We start from the raw sequence: 18,608 nt of genomic DNA on the forward strand, positions 1-18,608 counted from the left end.
TCAATAGATGTTGCCAGACCTACTGATTTCCTCCAGCAATTTATTTTTTGTTCCCAATTCCAGCATACAAATTACATTAATTGTTCAAAACTGTTACACATCCTTTCACTAGAGTCACCTTTAGCGTAGTATTTAGTGCAACACTATTATAGCGCGTGGCGTCAGAGTTCTGACTGCAATCCTGGCATCCTCTAAGGAATCTCTGTGGATTGCATGGATTTTCTCCAAATCCTCTGCTTTCCCCTCACAGTCCAAAGATGTAGTGGGTAGGTTAATTGGTCACGATTAGATTAAGTTTAAATTGAGTTTGTTAGGGGTTGTTGGGCGGTGTGACTCAAAGAGTGGGAAGGGCTGTATCTCTAAATAAATAGTTGAGGCCCCAGTACTGTTCACACAAAACCAATTACAGATTGCCAACCCAATCATAATCCACTACACTATTGGAGACTTGTTTTTCGACAATTCAGTATGCGTTATCTTTATCAAATACCTTTTACAAATCCAAACACATCTTTATCCATTCTGCCTTTTTACATCCTCAAACGACAGTAATAAGTTTGGCAGATCACAATTTCTCTTACTGGAAGGATTTTAACTCTGCTGGTATTGTAGACGTCCTGCAAATACTTCCTTAATAACAAATTCCGGTATTTTTAACAATGACAGATATTGGGCCAACTGCACTGCAGAGATCCATTTTAGATGCAGAGAATTTTGGAAATCACAATAATTTATCCATGATTTCTGCATTCACTTATTTTAAGATTCCAAAATGTAGCCCATCACATCCAGAGGATTGTCAGTCCTTAGTCTTGTGAATTTGTGTATCATCCTTTCTTTAGTAACATAGGTTTTCAATTTTGTTTTTAAAGCTACTTCCTCTGTTAACTCCAAGCTTATATTAATGGAATTTTTTTGACACCTTCTACCATAGAATATTTGTTCATAACTTACTTATTTTTAATTAATTCCCTCTGTCTAATTCTACAAACAATGTTCAACTAGAGTCTTCAATTTTATTTATAAGCTCTTGCTATCTGATTTTATATTTCTTGCTAATATGTATTTATATCAACGGCAGATTCTAACTATCATGCAATTAGTTCGGCCGATAATAAATCTGGGTCTCCGCAAGTAGTCGTCATTTCATAAAGAGCAATATGAAGCAGTTCTGTTAAGATTTATTTAATTACACACACACACTCTTTCTTTACAGACGAGGAATGTAACATGGCAGTATTACGTTCGAGCCACCATGAAAATTAAAAGGTGTGGTAGTCTGTAGCTTTCTCTCAAATGATAAGAAACTAAGAAAGTGATTAAAAAGAAATTGTAATTAGCTTTGAGATGAGAACAGTAAATATTGAACATCCAAGGGAAGGCTGGATAATGCAACTTCAATATTTCAGACTTAAAAACCAAAATTAAACTACCATTCAATTCATTTCAGAATTCTTTACAAAAAAGATTTTACAGTACAAATTTAAAAAGCTGCATTATTAGCAGCTTTGTTCACTCAACTAGCATAACTCCTAGAAACAAGTTTGTGGGTAGGAAAAGACAACTTAACCCATCTCTTTTGGCCCAAAGTGACACAGAACAATCACTAACCATACAGCCTATGAATAACTTATAATTTTCTTGATGAAACTTGGCTGCAAAGGACATTGAATGTAGTCTAGGTAAACAAAATAAATGATATAGTCAATCATTTACTAATGAGTAATTTTCCAATAAGATTACGGTGCTCAATTCTGTATATGTGATGCTGAACATTCCTCCAGAGTACCACCACCTTAAATGAAATAATTACTCCAACACTATATAAATAGCTGGTAGTAACCAAATGACCAAATTTCAAACTGCCACTCTATAGTTTATAAAACTAAAGCCCTCTGGCTACTGGTGAATTTCTGATCGTTTGCAAGGGCGGAATGTGGAGTTATTTTTCCAATGCAAGGATCTTGAAAAAAAAAGGATGAACTGTAAAGTCATTAAAGATTCCTAAGTTGATTCCCCTTGACTAGCGGCAATTTGCTGTCACGCTGTTGACTGTTCCTTCTGTCCAAATCCGGTTCCCTACAAGTTCATTTCTAATCGCTTTCAAGTTTATCTTATATTATTTAAACAGATGTACGAATAGTTTTTCCATTGCAAAATTCAGCTCATAGCTTTCAAATGCCAAGATGTGTCAAACACAAACTGTAATTTTTTTTAAAACATTCTCTACTTGGCAATCTATGAAGTGGGCATAGTGGAGAAATGCAAGTATGACATCACTGGCACGTGTGGGCTTGCAGAGCATATCAAGTGTGCGTTAACTAAATATATGGTGTATGTTGAAAGAGCACACACATCGACAAAAAAAAAAGGACCAACAAGGATGAACTACGATGACAATATCTGTAGATCATAAAGCACGTAAATAATCCTCCCAAGGTACACCGTACGGGATTCTGTCAGGGATGCAAAGCTTCATTCGGGAAAAACCAAAATTTTAATGAAGGTTCTCAGTAAACCACAAGTGTATCAGAATGGAACATTTTTTTTTTTTACATTCCCCCATGAGGATGACTTTCCTCATTACCCAGCCATTACTCAACTGATGAGCAATTCATGGGCCTACAGTGGAACGGCAATATCTGCTATTTCGAATTATTATAAAAGCAGCCTGTACTCCTTTGAAAAGATAACTGAAATGCCACAAACAGGCAGTACTAACTCTATCTCATGGTTCAATTTCCTTTTGCATACAAGACATTGAAGCTATTAGTTAAGTTTATAATACCAAAAGTACTGTGGTGCTGGAAAGTTGGTGAACCCTGTAGAATTTTACTCATATTTATGCAGAAATAGAGAAAATGTGATCAGATCTTCACACAAGTCCTAAAACTAGATAAGGAAACCCAATTAAATAAATAACACAAAAACACATTATTCTTGTTCATTTATTTATTGATAAAAATGATCCAATATTACATAAATTTGTTGGAAAAACTATGTGAACCTTTGCTTTCAGTAACTGTTGTGACTCCCTTACACAGCAATAACTTCAACCAAGTGTTTCCATTAACTGATGATCAGTCCTCTACGTTGGCTTGGAGGAATTTTAGGCCATTCCTCCTTACAAAACTGCTTCAACTCTGGGATGTTGGCGGGCATGAACTACTTGCCTCAGGTCCTTCCACAACATTTCTATTGGATTAAGGTCAGGACTTTGACCCGACCATTCCAAAGCACAAACTTTCTTCTTTTCAAACCGTTCTGTTGTTGATATACTCTTGTCTTTCAGATCATTGTCTTGTTGCACTATCCAAATTCTATTAAGCTTCAGGTAACGGGTTGAACCCTGACATTCTCCTGTAAAATGTCTTAATACAATTTTGAATTCATAGTTCCCTCAACGATTGCAAACTGTCCAGGCCCTGAGGCAGCAAAGCAGCCCCAAACCATGATGCTCCTTCCACCATGCTTCACAGTTGGGATGAACTTTTGATGTTGGTGTGCAGTGCCCTTTTACCTCCAAACATAACAATGTGCACTTCTGCCTGAAAGTTCAACTTTTGTCTCATCCGTCCACAGAATATTGTCCCAGAAGCATTGTGGAACATCCATGTGGTCTTTTGCAAACTTGAGATGTGCAACAATGTTTTATTTGGAGTGCAGTGGTTTCCTCTGTGGTGTCCTTCTCTGAACACCATTCTTGCTCAGTGTTTTTCTATGGTGGACAGGTGAGCAGAGACTTTAACAAGTTCTCTGGATTTCTGCAGATCTTTTGCTGTTACCCTTGGGTACTTTTTCACCTCCTTCAGCATTGTGCGTTGTGCTCTTCGTGTGATCTTTGCAGGATGCCCACTCCTAGGGAGAGTAACAACAATACTGAGTTTCCTCCATTTGTCGACAACCTTTCTTACTGTGGACTGATGAACACAGTTCTTTAGTAATGTTCTTGTAGTCTTTTCCAGCTTCATGCATCTCTACAATTCTAAAGTCCTCTGAAAGTTGTTTTGATCAAGGCATGATGGATAAAATCAGATCTTTCTTGAGAAGAGCAGGCTCTGTCAGTAATCTGACTTTGTGTGTCTTTTTTTAAAAAAAATATAGGGCAGGGCACCTCTACAACCCACACCTCCAATCTCACTGATTGGAACACGACTCCAAACAGCTTTTGTAGAAGGCATTATCCCACAGGCTCACATACTTTTTCCAACAAATACATGTAATATTGGATCATTTTTCTCAATAATAAATGAACAAGCATCATGTTTTTGTGTTATTTAATTGGGTTCTCTAGTTTTAAAACTTACATAAGGATCTGATCATTTTAGATCATATTTACGCAGAAATACAGAAAATTCACAAACCTTCTAGCACCACTATGTAAATAAAACAAGGATGCTCTGGAAATCTCAACCACATTCCACTTCCTGTACAACTTGTTACCTCTCACTCTAAAAGGGCAACTATTCCAGAGTATTTCATCATATTTTAGCAGTACACATTCAGCCCCTTTCTTTTCCTGTTTTTTTTAAATTTATTGACCTACAGCTTCGAAAACTGCACCCAACTTTTAGTTAAAATACATTTAGTAAACTGGTACAAAATGAAACTTTTGTAACTTTGGGCTGACATCTGGTTCTTCCCTCTACCTAGCAGTACCTCAGAGAACTGTGATCACCTTTCAATAATGATTAGAAAATGTGTAACTCAACATTGATTTGGGATAAAATAAGAGAATCCTGTTTATGGTGTGCCATAGGGATCCATGCTAGGTTAAAGGTATTTGTTATCCAGATTATTAAATTAGATGACAGTGTTATTAACATGGTTAGGAAGTTTGTTAATGACACCAAAATTGGTGGTGTAATGGGGGCAGAGAATGACAAAGAGGCAAGTGTGAAGTGTAGCAGTTTGTAAATTAAACTAGGGCAGAAATAAATGGTACGGCCCTGGAAAGTACTGTAAAACAAAAGACTGAGGTGTACAGAGGCATAGTTTGATTTACATTCCTCTAAAGTGGCCTTGTAGGTAGACAGAGTTAGGCATACTTGCCTTTGTCAGTCAGAATACTGTTGTACAAGATGTTGGTGATAGCACATTTACAATACTGTGTACACCAAGCTGGAAAAGGTGCAGAACGTATTCATGAGAATATTCTTGGGAATGGAGGCCTTGATCCACAATAGACATTGGATAGGATGGGACCCGTTTCCCTAGGAGTTTGAGAGGATGAGAGGCAGATTTATAAATCATGAAGGCCATAGACAGAGTGAATGGTCATTCTTTTTCCCAGGGTGGGGAATGCAAAAATAAGCAAGCTAAGTTCTACATATTTCCTTCTCATCTTTAAAAAAAACCTAAGGGGCATCTTTGCCACAAAGTGGGTGGTGGGTAAATGGAACAAGCTGCCAGAGGAAGTGGTAGAGGTGAGTTTACAAGATTTTAAAGCCCGCTTAGACAGCTGCTTGGATAGGAAAGGTTTAGAGAGATATGTGTTTGTTTTTTGTGCTGTATAATTGTATATTTAGGAATCTATAAAGAATTACAAATGTCTGGTCTAACAGATAAGCAGATAGGCACGTATGTATTACCTTACCCATATTCTCTACGTTTAACTTCATACAGCAGGAGAAAGCAGCTTTGACTAAAACTCTATTAGTAATAATTAACAGTTTAACCAAATCCTGATGGTTCACTGAAAACAGGAAAAAGATATTAAAACCTCAAAATACAGATTAATACAAATTAACTATCTATAGATCTACAGCTGCAGGTTTAGTTCATTGCAAACTATTACCCATGAAACATGTTAGAGCTATTAAAAGCACCACACAACTAATTAAGCCATTCTGAAGGTACCAGGCAGTAAAAGTGTGCCTAACAATGAACAAATTTGGTTGCCAGACTCTGCCACAAGGGAAAAGGCATCTCTAAAGTTGATTAAACCTTACTTAGTGAAAATAAATCCTTCTGAACAAACTTAACTTTTAGTTGTACTAATGGAATTTACACAAACCATTTACACTATTTTAACATGCATTCCAAATGAATGCGACCTCAGTTGCAATGTTAATTTTTGCTGTAATAATGAGAGAAAGCTCAACCAGTCAGACAGCATCAATGGAGAATGAAACCAAGCTAATGTTTCTGGTTGCAAGAACTTAAAAGAACAGATTCATTCTTGGTGTCATTCAACCTCATTGAAATATCCACATGAACATATCACAATTTAACAAGGTGAAAGTGAAAAAGATTGTATTGGGTGAAGAAACTGTGTGAACATTCAGACTCAAAAGTAGCAAGATTTATGCTACCAAGCATCATTCATTATTTGGTCTCAAGATTAAACCTTAATTAATACAATTAAACAAAAGTGACAAAATAAATTAATGAAGGAAGAGTAGTGGATGTGGTCAACTAGTGATTTTAGCAAGGCATTTAACAAGGTTTGATAGTGAGCTCATACAGAAAGACAGGAGACATAGGATCCAGGGAAACTTGGCAGCATGGATTCAGAATTGGCTTGTCCACAGAAGGCAGAGGGTGGTATTAGATGGAACACATTCTACCTGGAGGTAGGTTTCCAGTAGTGTTCCACAGAGTTCTGTTTCGGGACTTTTGCTTTTAGTGATTTTTTAAAATGTGTCTTGGATAATGAAGTGGAACGTGTATTTAGTGAATTTGCAGATGACAAAGGTGTTGTGGATCGTGTAGAAGGTTACCACGGGACACTGGTAGGATGTAGAGATGGGCTGAGGAGTGGAGGTGGAGTTCAATGCAGAGAAGTATGAAACAATACACTTTGGATAGTCAAACTTGATGGCAGAACACATGGATTGATGGAGTTAATGATGGGATTCTTAGTAGTGTGGAGGAGGAACAGAGGGGCTTTGATCCCTGAAAGTTGCCATGCAAGCTGACATGATGGTTAAGGTGTATGGTGTGTTGGCTTTAATTTGCCAAGATTATTGTTAAAGAGCCACAAAATAATGTTGCGGCTCTATAAAACACTGGTTTGAACACATTTAAGAGTTGTGTTCAGTTCTGGTCTCTTCATTATAGGAAGAATGTGGAAGCTTTAGAGGGGGTGCAGACATTTATCAGGATGCTGCCTGGATCAGAGAGGATTTCTTATAACAAAATGTTGAGTGAGCTAGGTCATTTTTCTTTTCTTTGAAATGAAGGAGGATGAGATGTGACTCGAAAAGAGGTATACAGATACAAGAGGCATTGATGGAGTGGACAGCCGCCCTCCCCCCCCACCCCCCCCATTAGGGTGGAAATGGTGATATGAGAGGGCATAATTTTAAGGTAACTGGAGGAGAGCATAGGGGATATGTCGAGGTAGTTAATTTTCATACAGCGTGCTGGGTGCATGGACCATGCTGCCATGGGCAGTGTAATTAACAAACTTTGACAGGCAGATAGATGAAACAAAAATGGAGGACTATGTGGGAGGAAAGCATTAAGCTGATTTTGCACAGTAATAAGAATGTTTAGAAAGTAAAACTGACAATTAAAATGCAGTAACTAAAGGAGTACCAAGTTTTTTTGAGGAAAATCAAGTCATTCAGAGGAATCAATTCTGTGAACTCAATTATTTTGCAAATGGTTGAACAAAACTGAATAAAATGTTTCCCTCTTGACAAAGAAAACAAAGGTACAGCAAATGAGCAATCTGTATCATCTATATCAACAATACGTGATCGTAAGTTGCATAACAGAAATTTAAGTAATGTCCTAGGTTTAAAGTTAAGCCTCTGACACAAAACAATAAAAAGGTAACTAAATCTGTACTCAGCAGATATTTTATTTAGCACTTCCTTTAGTAGATTCAGGGAATGGGGAGATATAGACCATGTGCAAGCAGATAGGGTTAGTTTCAATTGGCCAGCACAAAGGACTATAGGACCTGTACCATACTGCTTTATATTCTATATTTGCTGTAGAATGGTCTTCAACAATTCAATTACACAAATGTTTATGGGTGGTTGTATGATCAATTTCCACACTAATCCATGACTTGCGAAAAGCATTTGGAATGCATTGCCAGGGAGTGGTGGAAACAGTCACTGACAGCCTTTAAGAGACATCTCGTTTAGGATCTGAATCGCCTAGACATTGAAGGCTATGAGCTGGGAGCTGGAAAATGGGATTAATAATGAATGGCTTGTTCTCATGCTGTGTGAATCCAGGTTCAGATTCTGTCATCTATGCAAATTGCAGTAAACAGCAAGTTTTTAAACTACTGGTAGTGGAAAATGTACAGAAAAAGATGACTCTGGAGCTTCATACTCAAACAAATTATTCAACACAAAAATGAGTTATTGATTTCAGAAACAGGATTACTGGTTAATTTTCAACACAAGTATAATTTAACAACTTTTTACAGACTTGAGTAGTTCTTTTAAAAAAGTCCAATCATTGACCTGACTATAAGCTTGGAGAGCAAATTCCATAATTGCTGATTTCAAAAAGATACAGAGAAAAATAGGCTTAAGATGGAGGTACGAAAAAAATTTTAAAACAGATATACATCGATAAGTTTTTTAAAAAATTGTAGGTTCCTAGAACATGCAGCCAAGAGTAGTAACAGACATGATATTTCAAATATTTTACTTTTAATTTTTCAATTTTTAGTAAATTGTTGACAGGTTTTGGAAGTTTTCTTTTAATTTGACATGATGCACAATGTTCTGGAGGTGAGCTCATAAATACCTAATTCAATATATTTTAAGCTTAGAACATGTAAAATTTGAAAATAGTTGTGGAGGACTAAAGTGTTTCTAGGCACTGTATATGACAAGAAAAACAGTAAAACCGATTATAAAGGACTCAAATGCATGCTTATCTCTATTCAAAAACTGTTTCGTGCTACTCTGAGTCTTGTATCACACACAGTATATCAAGCGTTCTTACAAAACCATGGATGAATACTTTGTGTAAATCATTTATCAGGTACTGCTATCAAATAGTTTTTGAAAGGGCATTATATACACATCTACTGCAGTATTTTCTGTTTCTACAAAGAGGTCAAGTGAAATTACCATGTCAAGATTTACCTGTTACAATATACAAGCCTGTCACTCATTAAACATCTTTCCCCAAAAGGAAATGCATCCTAAGCAGATGACCAATCACAAGGTTTTCAGTTGTTTTAGAAATGTCAAACGAAGTGCCACAGTGAGATATTAATTGTGCAATTAAGTTCATTGCACAACCTAAGCAAGCTGACTCAGTTTCTGCCCACCCAGAAACAAAAGCAGATACTCAACACTTGAAAGTGGTAAACTGGTTTAAAATGATAAAATGTACAAAGGTAGAGTGAAAATAGTTGTTTAGCATACCATCCATGCGGATCATTTTACAACAATAGTACGTTGAGGTAGCACAGGGAAAAGCAGTAACAGAATGCAGAATAAAGTGTTAGAGTTACGGACAAAGTGCAATGCAAGCAGACACTAAAGTTGCAAGGCCATAATGAGGCAGACTGAGGGGCAAGAGCCCATCTTATCATACTAGGGAGCTGTTCAATAGCCTTATAAGAACAGGAGTCTGGTGGTATATTATTTTTCAGGAATTTGTATCTTCTGCCAGATGGGAGAAAAACAATGTCTGGGGTGGGTAATGCCTTTGATTATGCTGGCTCCTTCAATATGCTTTAATTATGCTAGTTTGCAATGAGAAATGTAGACAGAGTCCATGGAGGGAAGCTTGTTTTCTGCAATGTGCTGAGCTGTGAGCACAACAATATCCAGACAGGAAGCATCCTATGGTGCACTGATGAAAATTGTTAGGGTAATAGGGGACATACCAAATTTCTTTACCCTCCTGAGGAAATAGAGGCACTGGTGAACATTTTAGGTTGTGGTCTCTACATACTTGGGCCAGTAGTAAAAATGCTCACTCCCAGAACTTGAAGTTCTCAACCCAACCGACCTCAGCATTACTGATATAAACAGGAAGATGTGCAACACATCTACCCCCTTCCCTAAAGCCAATTACCAGCTCTTGTTTTGCTGACATTATGGAAAATGTTATTGTCATGACACCCTATCACCAGACTCTCCAATTCCCTTTAGTACTCTGGCTCATCATTATTTGAGCATTGGCCTGTTACAGTGGTGTCATCTGCAAGCTCGTAGATGGAGTTAGAGCAGGATCTGGCCATGCAGCCATGAGCACCATAGGCAGCTGAGCATGCAGTGCAATTTGTGCAGAGAGATCCCAGTAGTAAGCCTCAGGTAATGTACCACTGTCCTGCTCCTGCAGCACCCCGATTGCCTTGAAAAGAAGATAAAGCTAGGAAGGCCAAGTTTCAACTGCTGTCAAAGCTACCAAGGCTTTGTAACAGTTTCTAAATAGCACTAAAAACATTGTCGAGCACTGAACAATAAAATCTGTCATCCAAAACACACAGGCTGATCAAGATACATATTACTCAATTAACCTATTATGGGAGTTATCCACTGCCCCCACCCAGAAGATGATCAGAATAGGATATTTACAACCATGCCCAATAAACCAGTCACAGGAAACTACTATCATGTGGTGAATAGTTACTATGTGGAACTCAGTTACTGGAGAACAGTAAACTCTACCCAGAGGTTTCCAAATTGTTACTAACCAAAGCACTAAAGCTTACTGAATCATTCCAACATGCAAACTATACATTTAAAAATAGTGACTGGGCTAGGATTTAAACAAGTAGAATGTTCCAACTTCAAACGTTCCTAATACTGGCAGCCCTCAGGTTATGCAAGGATTCTGTTCCAACAATTGTCAATAAAGTACGTTTTCTCCAAGAAAAATCTGTTCTTTGGTTACCCATATCATTTTGCTTTGTACACACTTTCTATAATTCTTTCATTTCATCAACTATTCACTAAATATTTCCCCTTAATTAATTAGATTAATGGAATACAAGTTGCATTAAATTGTTAGTGACTAACACAAAATACTATACTACAACAAAAATTCTTTAAAAACTTAAAAGGAGAATTTGTGCAAGGTCAAATTTCCATATATCAGGAGTAACAAACAATCTGCTGGAGAAACACCAGCGGGCTGAGTAACATCAGCAGGTCCAAATGCTGCCACCACCACCCACAACCCTCCCCACCCCCACAACCAGCTTCCTACAACAGACTGCCTACTGTCTCACATTCCAGCATATGCTGTCTTGTTTCCCCAAGTCAGGTCTTCCGTAACCCAGGAGCCCCTGTAGAGGCTACAGAGAGGTTCTGATCAAAAACTTAATGTTCGTATGCTGATGCACACAGGCATAAAAACTTAAGTCATTCAACCGAAAAAATAGCCAAGGTAAGCACTCTGAAATTCCCAATATGGTAAGTCACAAAACATCAGTTCTCCAACAGTGAATAACAAGGATATCTAGAATTTTCCAATAATTACACAGAAAACAAGGCAGAACTAAAGCTGCAATGCCAAAAGTCATACTCAAAATACTCATGGCTCACGTGCTCTTGAAAAGATTTTCTTTGGGAATGAGGAAATCTTTAAAAAGCTGTTGCAAGACAGATGGCTTAAAATCTTATGAACATAGAAAGTCACATGCAGTATCACTGCCACTGAAAATGGATAGTTGTAATTAATACAGATAAAAGAAATTAGAATTGCTTTCAGTCTGCTGCACAGATTAAAAAAAGTTCTAGCTACTTTATTGAAAGTACCCTCAAGTTTCAGTGACTGAATACAAATCAATGGGACACAAAAAATACGTAGTTATTTAGTATAATCTATGACGAATACTTCGAAATTGATTGGAAAGGCCATATTTTCTGTAGAACATTTCCAGAAAAATATCTATGATTATATAACTTAGATCAATTACATCCAGTTGACTGGTCGGCAACATGACAGCAAAACTTCACTAGTTGAGTTCTGCAAGCTAGTTTCCTGTCCTACACCAACACAATCTCACTGAATAATAAATCTGCAGCGGGTTAATTTATTTTAAACTGTATACAACTTCTCATGGTTGAACCTTTCCACTTCTGATGAAAATTTGAATCCAGAACTCTGGTGACATTTTGTCCAAAATCATTGCGTCTCAGGAGAAAATCTTAGCAGCATCTGTTCATGAATAACAACCACACTTTGTATTTTTACATTTATCTCATAACATTTTAAAACATATACTTCTCATAAGATCCGAAACGGAACAATTGCCATACCACACTGAGATGCAGTTGGTGAGTATGCTCTTATGGTACAGCTGTAAAAGTCCATCAATATCCTGGAACAGAGGTGAGCTTTCTTGATGCTCCACAGCCTTTTTGATCAGGATGGAGGAGTTCAGGGCCCAGGTGAGATCCTCGGAAATATGGGCACCAAGGAATTTCAAGCTTGATACATGCTCCACAACAGATCCGCTGATGTAGATGGGGACGTGAGTGTGACTCCTGCCATGCCTGAAGTCCACAATGATCTCCTTTATATTTTTCCTTTAAATATCTCCTGGATATTTATCCCATTAATATCCAGGCATCAGCTGATATCTTGTTCCAACGGAATCAATGAATCAGCATCCAAAGGTACAGAATTCTGGAGAATCACTGCCCTGATAAAGGAAGAAATTTCTCTTCATTTCAATCCTAAATGGCCAATTCTCCTTATTTGGAGACTGTGACCCTTATTTCTAAAGTCAACATTCTGGGGAACAATGCATCTTTTCACGCCCTCAGAATTTTATGCTTCCAAATGTTACCTGTCATTATTCCAACCTTCAGAAAACAGAGGTCTATCTAGCCCAATCTAGAATGGTAGATCCACCAACCCAGCAATTAGTCTGGTGATCTTTGTTCTATTCTCTCAAGATTCAAGATCTTGAAAACACAGCCCTCATCAATACAGGTCCGCAGGCCTGGCATTTGACCATGAGTGTGCTACGTCCACGTCACTAGCCTTCGAATGCTGAGCCGAAGCTTAGAGTCCAGCCTGTCCCCTAAATTCCCCCACATCTCTGTCCCTAAACCCTAATCTGACCTCTAACTTCTATTGGTCCCCAAAACCATCCCTAAAAAGCTAAAGAACTAAAATACCAGTCTGAGCCATAACCATGATAGAGACCACAACTCGTTGCAATCTGGAAAAACAAATGGATGGATTAACCAAAGTATTTCTTTCCTAAGAACAGAAAAAAGGCTAAATTAAATTTTTGATTTTCAAGTCATTCATATCGCATCAACTTGATTGCAAAGCTAACATTTACTCCTTTTTGAAAATGGCAAACTAATTTGGGACAAAAAACTTAAAATCAAAGGTTATCCAAGACTTACATTTGAATACAAGCAGCATAATCTGTTTAAAAAAAAATAAACAACAGATATAACACATAGTATCTTCCTAATACCACTGATGTTTATTTGGCACAATTACTGTATGTGAAACTACTGGCAGAATATTTCACTCCCAAATACATCACAGCAAAGTTTAGTTACATCTTAGCTCACAAATAGAGATTTTCTGGCAGTCAAAACTGGAAGGCTACTTGGATCTTCCTACCCAAAATGATAGTACTTACAGTTCTCTATTTCCTTTGGTATAAGAAAATGATCTGAACTGTGTTGTACAGCTACAGAAGGAAAGAGAATGGATAGTAAACAAATCTATGGCTTAAAGAGCACAATCAGGAGAACTGGCTGAAAGACTAGTCAATGATCCTTGTACATATTTAAAAGGTAAAACTAAAGAGAAAAAAAACTAGCGCCCCCCCCCCCCCCCATAACTTTAGGTTGTCCAAAGTACTTTACAACCAGTTAAGCATTTCTGACATACCGTCAAAGTTCAACATGGGATGGGTAAAAACCAAAATATACATAGCGGCTTCTCAGAAATAGCATAGTGAAACTAATAGGTTAGTGATAGTTGTGTGAATACGCCACTGTTGTCAGTCTTCCCTAACCAGAAGCCCTTGATGAACCAAGAGATTTGCAATCTGCGGAGGGCACCCGGGAAAATACAAGAGCTCCAGGTATAACCTCCAGAAAGCCATCTCACAAGCGAAGTAGCAATTCTGGACCAAACATGAATCACAGAAGGATACATGACAGCTGTGGCAAGGCTTGAATATCATCACCTCCTACAAAGCAAAGCTAAGCAACATAAATGACAAAAGGCTTCACTCTCAGATGAGTTCAACACCTTTTATACTTGCTTTGATCGATAGAACATGGAAGCATCTTAACAAACTCCCACTGGCCCAATGATGAGCTCTACAACTCATTCTCATTAGCATTTACTTGTTTTTTTTATTTGCAGTCTGCCTCCTTTTGCACATTGGTTGTTTGTCAGTGTTTGCTTGTGTAGTTTCCCATTGATTCTACTGCATTTCTCTGTTCTACTGTGAATGCCTGCAAGAAAATGAATCTCAAGGTAGCATATGGTGACAAATACAGTACAAACTTTGATACTAAATCAGATATTTTTAACAATTCTGATTGAGAATGAAGTTGTGTAGGATATTAGGAATAAAATCCATGTCATCTTCAAAACAGTGTAATTACATATTATGATAAAGTCAATAGCTTAATGTTGCACCTGAAAGCCAAGCCACCTAACCCAAATAAAATGTATCTCAGCCTTTTACGAATCTTCCAATATTTTTTGGCTCCAGACGTATGCAGAGGTATAGGAGTTACTGATACAATGACTTTGTTTAAAACTGGGGAAAAGAAATGGACCTAATAATTACAGATTCATCAGTCTGACATAATTGCAAACTATGATTATAACCTTCATAAGCAATGTCATCCCAGTCAAAAATATTTGTTTTTGATGAAAACAAAATAGCCAACCAAAGTGGAGATAACTGGTCAGTTCTCATCTCTTAAATGTGGTGATCACACTGTCAAAAGTGGTAGTGAGCTTAATCTTGTATATGTAACTTACATGCAGTTACCCTTTATTCTTTGCAATTTTCAAAAGGAAGTGACCCTACTTCACTGTAACAAGTTGTGAAAACTTGTTTCCTCTTTTCTTTAAACAAACTGTGAAGTGTCAAATGACATCTCACAATTTATTGGCAATGTACATATGAATTAGGAGCCACAGAAAACCTCTTTGCTTCTTAAACCTCCCCCACATTAAGATCACAGCTCATCTGCAACCTAATCTTATACAAACATCTATACTGTATAACTCTGCCCTACCCTTTGAGAAAGAGAATGTTCCAAAAACTGATGATATTCAAAGACTATGTCTTATCCATCTTAATTGTGTAACCACTTGTATTTAACCAGCAAGCCCTAGTTCTAGATTATCCCAGAAAATCTCCATTCACCCAATCTAGAGTTTACAGGATCTTGTACACAAAATCCTTTTTTTCTTTTAAATTTCAACAGATACGTCTTAGTTTGTCCGACCTTCCATCAAAGGCTACTCACCCATTCCAGGTATCAGTCCAGGATACCTTCTTTGAATGCTTCCAACCAATTTACATCCTCCCTTAAATGAGAACAATAATGCATTCAATATCCCAGATATGCTCTTACCATGCTCTACATAATTGAAGCATAGCCTCTCTACTATTGTATTGAGATAATTAACATCGTTATTTTTCCCTAATTATTAACTGTATTTGCATTCTATTACAAACATGTTTGTAGATCCCCCTGTATCATAAAGCTCTGCAAAAGCACATTATTTACATAATGTACTTTAATTTTTATGCAAAATTATAGTCCTTTTATCAACTATATTTTTGTAATCTCCTTGGCTCCTCTTCGTAACTTAGTATCATCATCCAAGTTGTTTATGTAACTAGCAAAAAACTGAGGTCCCAGTACTAGAAAATATCCCAATCTTGTTAGCAAGGAAATAATCCAGATACCAAAGCATTTAATTCCCATAATAACATTTGATGTGGCATTTTATTAACTCCCTCTGGAAATCTCAATGGATGCTTTATTCACAGGGCATCAAGGGAGGTGATGAATTTAGTTGACAGAAAAAAAAGGAAGCTTTGGAAGCTAGAATCAAATAGCACCCTGGAAGATTATAAAGAAGCCAGAAAAGAACTCAAGAAGGGAATTAAGAAAACCAGGAGGGGTCGTGGAAAGTTTAGAAAGTAAGATTAAATAAATTCCCAAAGCATTCTATGCAAAATTCAGCAGCAAGAGGATAACTAGAGAGAGGGTGGGACCACTCGAGGTTAAAGGGGTGAATATTTACTTAGATGTGAAGGATATGGGACAGGCCCTTAATGAGTACATTACATCAGTATTTACCAAGGAGAAGGACATGGAGGATAGAGAGATCAGAACTGAGTGTATTAATATGCTAGGGCACTTTGAGGTAAAGGAGGTAGTAGGTATTGGGTCTCATAAAGAGCATTAAGGTGGACAAGTCACCAGTTCCTGATGGGATATATCTCATGTTATTGAGAGAGGCAAGTGAAGAGATTTGCTGGGCCTTAACCATTATTTCTGTGTCCTCTCTAGCCACAGGAGAGGTCCTAGAGGACTGGCCAGTAGCTAATGTTATTCCATTGTTCAAGAAGGGAATCAGGGATGATCCTGGAAACTATAGATTGCCATGTCTCATGTCAGTGGTAGCAAAATTATTGGGAAGAATTCTTAGGGATAGGACTTATGAGCGTTTGGAAAACTACAGTCTAATTAAGGAGAGCCAGCATAGCTTTGTGCAGGACAAGTTATGTCTTACTAACTTGACTGAGTTTTTTGACAAGGTGAGAAGGGTGATTGATGAAGGTAGAGCGGTGGATGTTGTCTACATGGTTTTAGAAAGGTATTTGACTAGGTCCCTCACAGAAGGCCCATCCAGAAGATTGAGATGCATGGGATCCATAGTAAATTGGCCATTTGGATTCAGAACTGGCTTGCCCATAGAAGACACAGGTTAATGGTCAAAGGGACTTATTCTTGCCGGAGGTCTGTGATTAGTAGTGTTCCAAAGAGATGTGTACTGATATGGACCCTCTGCCGTTTCTGATGTATATTAATGACTGGATGAAAATGTAGATGAGTGGGTTAGTAAGTTTGCAGATGATACAAAGACTGGTGGTGTTGGGGATAAAATAGATATATGACTGGCAAAGAATAAAGCAGGATATAGATCAGTTGCAGATATGGGCAGAAAAATGGCAGACAGATTTTATCCCAACCAAATGTGAAGTGTTGCACCTTGGTAAGTCAAACATGAAGAACAGTACACTGTTAAGAGTCTTAACAGTGTTGATAAGCAGAGGGATCTTGGGGTCCAAGTTCATAGCTCCCTGAAATTGATCATGCAGGTTGGTAGGGTGACTCAGAAGGCATATGGCATGCTAACCTTTATTAATCAAGGCATTGATTTCAAAAGTCAGGAAGTTATATTGCAACTTCATAAAACTAATTAGGCTGCATCCAAATTATTGCACACAGTTCTTGTTAACCCATTATAGGAAGGATGTCAGGGCTTTGGAGAGACTGCAAAGGAGTTTTACCAAGATGCAGCCTGGATTACAGGGCATATACAATAACAAGAGGCTGGACAAACTTAAGCTTAAGAGGCAGAGGCTGAGGTTTATAAGATTATGAGAAGTATAGATAGAGCAGACAGACAGCATCTTTTTCCCCAGGATTGAATTATCTAATACTAGAGGGCATGCATTTCAGGAGAGAGGGGATAATTTTAAAGGAGATGTGAGAGGCAAGTTGTTTTTTTTAAAAAAAAAGTGGTAGGTGCCTGGAATGGTGGTAGAGGCAGATGGATTAGGAATATTTAAAAAACATTTAGATAGGTACACAAAATGTAAGCAAGATAGGGGGATATGCACATCCCTGATATGACATTGTCCAATTCCTGATTTGCAGCTCCTTTTGAAATGGTGCCTGCAAACAAAATATGTTTAAAGAGATTGCAGGTAAATTAGCTTACATAATTTTCCCATTTTCCGATTTCTATAGGATCAGCCCTTTTTTCAAAAAAAGCAAATATCGCTTGAATTTTTCCAGTTTTATATTTATTGTATTTTTAAAATTTTTAGTCATTCTTTGTCGTTTTAAAATGTATTTATTCTTCTCATTTCCCACCCTTTAAGCAATCATATGCTTTCTCTTTGATGTTATTTGAACCAGAAACGTCTTTAGAGTCCTTTTCTAGGATTTTTTTCTTCAACGTTGGCAAGTATCTAATCTGTGTATACTGAAAGAGTTCCTTCAGTATTTACCATTGCAATGTGACTGACCAATCTCTTAGCTCAAATCTGCTATATCGCATTGTCTGCTAGCTTTGCTTTCATGCCCTTATTTAACAATGATTATTAGCCTTGGACACTCTCTCCCTCAAACTGAATGTAAAATTCAATCATATTATGATCAATGCTGATTAAGGGCACCTTCACTATGAAGGCCAAAACTTGCTATCCTCAGAAGTTATCCCAATAATCCGCCATAAACCGTGATCTGAACTACTCTTGCCCATCTGATTTTTTAAAAAAATCTATATTAAAATCATGATTATTACCACAAGGTTATGGAAGTCACCCATTATTTTAGCCTTTATATTCACTTCTACTGTAGTTACTATTTGGCACCTGGAGATCACTTCCAAGTCTGACTTGTTGCTTTTGTTTCCTATATCCA

At 37.4% G+C, this 18,608-nt stretch overlaps 1 protein-coding gene across 4 annotated transcripts in view; it reads right to left on the reverse strand.

Annotated features, from left to right (window-relative positions):
* cblb (Cbl proto-oncogene B, E3 ubiquitin protein ligase) overlaps window positions 1-18,608 on the reverse strand; it is a 169,465-nt gene that overhangs the window by 128,304 nt on the left and 22,553 nt on the right. The window contains exon 1 of one of the 4 annotated variants that reach the window (XM_072260230.1): window positions 15,408-15,464. The exons of the other annotated variants lie outside the window; for them this stretch is intronic. The gene's annotated coding sequence lies outside the window, so the exon portion shown is untranslated. Of the gene's footprint in view, window positions 1-15,407; window positions 15,465-18,608 lie in introns of those variants that run through there. 4 annotated transcript variants of the gene reach the window in all.

The sequence above is a fragment of the Mobula birostris genome, chromosome 6, assembly GCF_030028105.1.
Source record: "Mobula birostris isolate sMobBir1 chromosome 6, sMobBir1.hap1, whole genome shotgun sequence".
Lineage (NCBI taxonomy): Eukaryota > Metazoa > Chordata > Chondrichthyes > Myliobatiformes > Myliobatidae > Mobula > Mobula birostris.